Here is an 8,473-nt window from a genome sequence, read left to right as displayed (position 1 = left end):
ACATGTCATCACCTCCATCACTGCGCCAAGCAACTTGTTCACCTTTCAGGCAGGGGTGTTGAACTGGGGGGAAAGGGGGGCCTGAGTATACAGGGTCACAAATGAGAAAGGCCCACAAAGATACTAGAATGAATAACTGTGGATGTGGGTAGCGGCCCATAGAGAATGACTATAAATGCCAGGGTCCAGAATTCTGTGCTACACCCCTGCCTATAGGCCCTAATGAACTGCAGAACCAACAGGAGGCTTTGATTTTTTTTAAATGAATGAATGAACACCTCTTGCAGAAGATAATTATATACTACATACACGCTAACGCAATTGAATGCTGCTTCGAAAGAAAATGGTTATGTATAATGACAACCACTGACCACCAATGTCAATTTTCTTTTTAACCATATTAAAAGTTTGCCCCAAAAAGGAAATTCCCTCTGAGAATTTAATTCCAAAAAAGATCAATAAAATGTCTGCAGCATTTAAATCAATCTGATAAAAATGACTTGCAAGGACATTGCAACAGTATTACATGTTGTGTGTACATGTCCCAAATACAAAGACATAGGAATAATACATTTCCTGAAATTTGAATGTACATATATATTCAGTATATATATATATATATATATATATATATATATATATATATATATATATATATATATATATATATATATATATATATATGTCATAAACTTGCTTCAGTTAGAATGCTGAGTATCAAGCATAATGTGGAGTGGGAATGGGCTGTTAACCATCCTGGTTCCTTCATACCAATTTCCATTCCCCAATGATGGTTCAGCACACTCCTACCACCTAACAAAATGAAGAAGTAAAATACTTGAAAGGTCAACTGCCAAGTGACTTTCTTTTTACAACATTAAAGCTCTGATGCAGTGCTTTGAACATCATTGCTATGGTGTACGCAGGTATTGGTTCAAGTTTAAGGACAAAAGACATGGATGGATTACTGAATGGTCCTATTTGGGCACAGGTTGAGCCATGGCCTCTGTGATTTAACATTTCTTGTTGGTAAGTCAAAGGGTTTAAATTTCTTCTTGAAAGCATGTTAAGTGTGATGATGTTATAGGTTATAGGTTACTTAATCTGTCATACTGTTTTTATGCTTTATCTGTTTGTTTGTTTTGTTTGTTTTTCTTTCACGTGAATGTTGTGTTTGTTTTCTTGATGATGCAAAGCACTTTGGACACCTGCTGGTGCTGTAAAGTGCTATATAAATAAACGTTGATTGATTGATTGATTGATGATGTACATAAATCATAACTTCTGAATGAGTTGTGTCTAAAGATGTGCTGGGTTGGAATAAGGGCTTTTGTGTCCAAGGGCCCATCCCCTGAGTCTGAAAGAGAATCTGTGCATTATGAGTCCATGTAAGCAGAGACTATAAAGAGACAAAATTTAACTTTAACCACATTGTTCCACTTTGCTTAAATTGACTATTGGGTATCAACATACTGCATGTTAATACATACAAAATGACTTACAACTACCAAGCAGTCTGAATAAAATATTTAGTCCTCAAATATCTAATCAAAGGCTTATTAAGTGCGTAAGACATCTCTATATGCAGTGGTCCGCACCCATCACTTAGTCTGCAATAGAAACTGAACACAATATGGGCACATTGTTCAAGTGTAAATATTCCGTGTGTTGCTCTAGGGAGGTGTGAAGGATTGTGTTAATGTCCCAGGTGTGCGTAAATAATCCACAGTGACTCAGCCAGCTCCCTCAGACCAGGATATGCATCCTGTGGAGCATCTTTGATAAAAGCTCTGCTCTGCTTTGAGTGTTTGTGTTGTGTCAATAAAGACTTAGCCATTGACACTGTCAATGAAGCAAATGTCATAGCATGCAAAAACAATTCGGATTTCTACTTAGAAGTTGAATTGTGAAATAACATCAGTTCGGAAGGTGTCTTTAAGGTCGACTGTCTATTTAGATGATGATTATGATGGGATAATGATGATACTTTTTTAAAATGTTTGTATTTTTTTGTTAAACATAAACATAAAAAATTAAAATTAACATAAACGTAAAAAACATAATATTTTTGTACACATAAAACAATTGCAATTGCAACAAAAACACTTGTACCACTGTACTTTTGTGGCAGTTAAGAACACTCATAATCACAGAAGTCAAGGCATTCTGGCCACACAAATGAGGTGATACAAAGCTACCTAAGCCTGTCAGCTCGATAAAATTTGCCACTATCTATCTATCTATCTATCTATCTATCTATCTATCTATCTATCTATTTATCTATGTATCTTTTCCAAATGCTTCCGATCCCTGACGAAGGGGGGAAAAAACAATGTATTCTGAAGGAGACCATGTTTCAATGTGCAGCATACTGTACTTGATTTCCCAATTGATAAATAGCGGTCTGGTAGGAGTTGTTGAACACATCACCTTTTCTACAAACGCAGTTTGCATAAATTTTGACTTTTCAATATCCCATAAGGTCTGATTGTTATGAAGCATAGTAGTTTGTGGATCCAAAAGTCCAACATGTACCTTTTGTACATCATTTATTTATCACATACAACAGATTGACATTTGAGTTCCACAATTATGTCCGTGAGACAAAGCTGCAGAATTACTGCTAGCTCAGTGAGCCGAGCGTATGTGGGCAATTCATCATTTTAGTCCTCCTTAACATACAAATGTTTTAATGCGTTACTCTAAGAGATTATTTTTTTGCCATGCCATAACCACATTTAATTTATAATCATATGATTTGGAGTGATGCAATGTCCGCATTGCCACTTTGAACTTGTCTTCAAAATGCCTCATGTAAAAAGTTGCTTATCCGACTCCTTTTGTTTAACATGCTGATATGTAAACTGATTTCACAACTACAGACTGTTGCTTGGTGTTGAGAGGTAAGTGATTATTTGCTTTTTATAGTTGGAAACATGTTAAATTACAGTTTTCTCAGTCACTTTGGTGCATTTCTCACATCGCTATTTACTGTACATTTACAACAGTTAATGCAGTTCTCAAAACAATTAGTACAAACTGCAAAACCCAGTTGGTAACCTGCAAAAGCGTGTCACTTGCTCAAAATGGATAGCTCATTCCTCCAAAGCAAGTATTCATGTCAATGAAAGTGTCAGTGTAATCAAGATGAAAAGTCCTGACACCCTTGTTTATGAACAAGATAGTCAAATGGCTTTGTCATTTTTTCCTTATGACAGTTTGCTCTGTAAATGTTTTCCAATGCAAAAAAGTCAGATCTTGGTGACACTACCTGAAAATGTTCAAGACAGCACTATATACCATTTGCACAGCCATTTAAGTTACACATTTCTGTATTTAGTGAGGTAACTGAGGACAAGACACTGAATATGTATGTTTCAACTTTTTTACTGCATATTCTCTTTGCAATTTTGATTTGTTCACAGCATTGTGCAAAAGAAATAAAATACAACAAACTTAAACTCCCTTTGGGTAGAGCTGTGCACAACTGTGTACAATAGTGCAGTAGATATTGGAACTGAACATACAACATACATAGTACTGTAAATATCATGTCATCCAATGAAGAGAGGAAAATCCACCCTCGGAAGGACTCTCCTCTGATGTCATCACATGTTGCGTCCATAGCCGTTAGCAGGGCCATTTGGGTATGTGGATGCCGGTCATATACCTTCCACCTGTTTTCCCGCTGTTTTCTGACATGGCTGCACATATAGTGTTTGTCCCCTTCGCCTTCCTCCCCGCACCATCACCCCTCTTCCACGAGGCTGACCTTCCATTTCTGTGTCATAGTAAAACTAAAGGGAGACTTGGCATACAGCCCGATCAGGTTGAGGAGAGTTCTGGCCCGCCCGGGCTGGAGCTCTCTTTACCTTGTCTCTCTTGGTTTTGCTGTAATAATAGTTTTAGACAACTGGGGACTTATTTTGATACTCGGAGCTCCTCTCTCCTCTATCTTTCCATCTATTCGATTATGTGGGGAGTCATTCCCCGGAGTCCTTATGTTCTTTTTTCCCCAGAATGTTCCCTTGGATCAGAGAGGCTCCAAAATCAGGGTAGCAGCTGTCGCCTTGGTCCCGCTCCACGCTCCATGTTCTGTTATGCCATGTTCAAACTGCTACACTGCAGTGCCCTGCTACGTCCTGCTGTGCCTTGTAATGCCGCACAGCGTCCTGCTATGCCATGAACTACTACAAAGAACTGCTACAGACTACTAATTTTTTCTATTTTTGTTATTGCCACTCTTCATTCTAACCCTAACCAGCCCGTCAGACACCGCCTACCAAGAGCCTGGGTCTGACCGAGGTTTCTGCCTAAAAGGTCGTTTTTCCTCGCCACTGTCGCACTGTTGCTTGCTCTGGAGGAGACTACTAGAACTGTTGGGTTCTTGTAAATTCTGGAGTGTGGTCTATCTGTATAGTGTCTTGAGATAACTCTTGTTATGAATTGATACTATAAATAAAATTGAATTGAAATTGAATTGAATTGAATAGTATCATAGAAATAGTACACAATATGTCCTGCTTGGTTTATATATGCTTGTAAAGTGGGGGTTCATTGGATTCAGCGCTGAGTGATTGTAGATAAGTAGCTTCTCATTGGTTGCAACTAATGCTTCACACACCCCTTCTCGTCAGTTCTGAGAGAAATTGTTCAATTTAGGAGACATTTTCAGGAAAAAAACTGATAAAATTTTTTGTTAAATTTGCTTGACAGATTCTGACAACTAGTTTAACATTTTAGAATGTAATTACTCAAGCAATGAAATGAGGACTATTAGTTTTATATGGAATGACTATTCAGCATTCACACAGATAGTTAATTTTGCCTGACATGACATAAGAAAATGATAATTTTATAAAACACCAGAGAGTTGTGTGAAAGTAATTGATGCATGTCCAAAAGCATTTGTAATTTGTTGGAGGGAATGAGAACGGCTACTATGATGTGCAAAAATGACTAAATGTCGTGGAGGTTTAACTAACTGTTGTGCAAAATGTTAATAGTGATGTGAGAAATGCACCAAAGCGACTGAGAATGACTGCAAGTAAACATCCCTGTTTATCAAGACTTTTATGAGTACCTGGTCTCTCCACCCTTTAGCCTGAGAAAGATCTGACTTGGGGATGTATGCTGAGTGGCACCACCTTGCCCAAAGGCACTGTGTCATACTGGGAGTGTTACTACAACTCTGTGTGTCGCTTCCAGGCAGTCAGGCTTCTCTATCATCACAGGTTTGCTGTGCTCTTTCTGTTATACCTTTATCTTACAAGTCTTGGGCAAATACTCAGGGTTGGGAGGTAAACTAGAAGCAGGATGTGGCCACAACATGCATGTATGGCGGTGATAGACTTTTCAGACAGCTACTGATTGATGGACTATAGCTGAATGCGTAGGACAAGGAGGGTACACACACACACACACAGACACACACACACACACACACACACACACACACACAAACACACACACAAGCTTAGTTATGTTGAACAACAACCACTATGTGGCTGATAAAATCACTTTGTCTTCAGAAACGTCATACACTTGTTGTGTGCACATTCTCTCTGAGAGCACTGTGACAATGCATGGAACACTGTAATCCCAACAAACATGGTATTGCAAAAAACATTAAAGGTTTAAACGTTAAAGGTTTTTATGTGTCTAACATTGAGTCCAATATATTCCAATTCCAGTTGCAACCAGACGTCATCCTGTAAGTCCATCAAAATAGAATATGCTGTAAAAAAGATCAATACATAGCTGGAGTTTATTATGCAAACAAACCTTATTGTACAGGTTGTAATAACTAGAAAATTCCACATGAAATTTTAACAGTGGGCGTACTACTTGGTGCACATCTAAACAACACTGGCTAACAGTAAATATGCTGTTTGAAATTCTTGTTTACAAATAGTGATCCACACAAAAAGTGTGAAACCCCTGTGCTGCAGTCTCATCTCTGTGAAAACAGCGGTTGCTGGTGACTTGGCCGGGTTCTAACCCTTTGGTTGCCCTAGGCGAGATTGAGTTTTGCACCCCCATTGCCAGATCTCCACAGTGCTGTGTGAGCAATATAGTAGCAATGTATGTTACTTTTAGTTTCTAGCTTGCATCTAAGTTAGATTGCACATTTTGTCTATTCATAACTGGTCCGGCAACCCAAATGCCAGTGTTTTATTTCTAGATTTGTGTGCATGGTGACTTATGATATGGGGGTCTGGGAGTCCACCCCCTGAACATTTGACTATTATATACTTCATTTCCTGCATTCTGGTGAATTTGTGTGCCCCTATTTCTACCTTTTTCTGAAGTAATTTATGCAAAGGGAAACACAGATTACAATCCAAATACAAAAACATAGTGAAATATAGGACAATTTCAGAAAAGAAGAGGAAAAAAAACAATTGCTAATAAAGCCGCAAGTTGCGATTCCAAGCTCAAACCTTTCAAGTCAATCGGACTTCTGGTATGGGGGGCGTGGCCGTGCAAAATTTGCATTTTGATGACTTAATTACAGCGCCACCATGTGGCCGATTAGGTTCCTATTTCTATAGAAGCACATGCACTTCTAGTTATTCCCCCAAGTTTTCATGTTTGTAGCTCATTCCAGCTCACATACTCATGATCATTACAGCTAACATAAACTGTGATTTGGTAGAAACCGTGCGTGATATCTGAGTTCATTTGTCTTTATGATCCTACAACCTTTTTAACATTCAACTGATATTCAATATTCTAATAGCCCCGTTTTTCCCAAAAAGAAATTATGTTCATAGATTGACTATGGACAACAGGATTGATGTTTTACAAGCTTTTATAGAAACTGAAATCAGACTGACCAGAGGCTGTTAAAAATCCTTCAGGGCTCAGGGATATTTGCAACGGCATTGTAACGCCGACCTTCCGGCTCACAACTCTCCATATTTCCTTGCGTTTGCCTCCCAACATTCCGCTTTGGGTTCCGCTTTCCGGGTCTGCGGGTTTGCCAATGTTGACTCGCGTATATGTATAATACACCATTTCTGCTTACATTTTAAAAACATACAGTGTTGTTTTAACAATAAAGTGTTAAGAGTCCTAATCCTTCAGAGATAGACGGTCTGAAAACTGGACGATACATAAACTGTGATTTGGTAGAAATTGCTCTTGATTTCTGAATGCCCATTCAGCCCAATAAATGCCAAAGTCTTATCTTCCGTTTAAACTTTTAATTATGTTTCTATGTAAAAGTATGTTGATATCATATATCATATCAAGTCTAAAGAGGACATTTTCCACTGTTTTTTGCCAATTAATGAAAGCCGCGTGGCAAATCTCTTAGGAAACCCATAGCACACCATTCCCAAGCATTACACACGTTTTGATGTATTTTGTGTGCATGTGTTAGCAACGTTCGTGACTGGTAGCAGGACAAAAAAACATGCAGAATAATGATAATAATAAGTATGGGCAATAATAGTCATTCTGCACACTGAATATTGATACTAATACAGATACTTGTGTTAAAAAATACTCAGGTAAAAGTAGAAGTACTGATTGAACTTATTTACTCAAGTAAAAGTAACAAATGAAAGGCTTGGAAATTAACTATAGTATAAAAGTAAGAGTAGATAGATAGATAGATAGATAGATAGATAGATAGATAGATAGATGGATAGATAGATAGATAGATAGATAGATAGATAGATAGATATTGATCCCAGTGAAAATGGGAAATTATGTTGTTACAGCGGCAAAATAGCAGTCACAAAGCACAGAATATAAATATAAATAAAATACTAGGATACAGTACACATAAATACAATATACATGAAATGATAATAGGATAAAATACAAGAACAAATATTTGAAAATACACAAAAAATGTGCAACTGCTTAAATACTAATGGTAAATATGTAGATGAAAGTTGCACATAGTGCAGTATTGTGGAGTCTCAGTCTTATCTAGCACCCAGTGATGGAGTTTTGAAGCGTTTTATTGTCTTTGGTAGGAAAGATGTCCTGCTGCGGTCCGTGCGACATCAAAGCTGTCGGAGCCTCTCAGAGAAGTTGCTCCTCTGTTGGACCAGTGAGGGGTGGAGAGGGTGGTCTGGGTTAACCGTGATAGATAGCAGTTGTTCAGTGACCTCCTCTCCTCTACAGCTTCAATTGTCTCCTGTTTGCAGCCGATCACAGAGCCAGCCTTCCTGATCAGTTTGTTCAGTCTGTTCAGTCGCAGATAGCCTTTGGAATGACAACCATTTTTGTGCAAAGCTACCTGGACCACATACGTTACTAGATAGCACGCTGAGATGCTCTTTATATGCCGTTGCCTAGGGCTTTTGGAAAGAAAATAAAGGATTAAATGTGTAATACTACACATCAATGAAGAAGTTCCCCATACTTTTAGAGTTACGCAGCACATTGGCCAAGAGTCATTATTGATGCCTACTATCTCAAACGTCTCTCCGTTAAGGCAAAGGATGATGGGAAT

This window comes from Etheostoma cragini, chromosome 1 (genome assembly GCF_013103735.1).
Source record: "Etheostoma cragini isolate CJK2018 chromosome 1, CSU_Ecrag_1.0, whole genome shotgun sequence".
Taxonomy (NCBI): Eukaryota; Metazoa; Chordata; class Actinopteri; order Perciformes; family Percidae; genus Etheostoma; species Etheostoma cragini.
The sequence above is the reverse complement of the archived record's forward strand: the minus strand, read 5'-3'. Positions refer to the sequence as shown.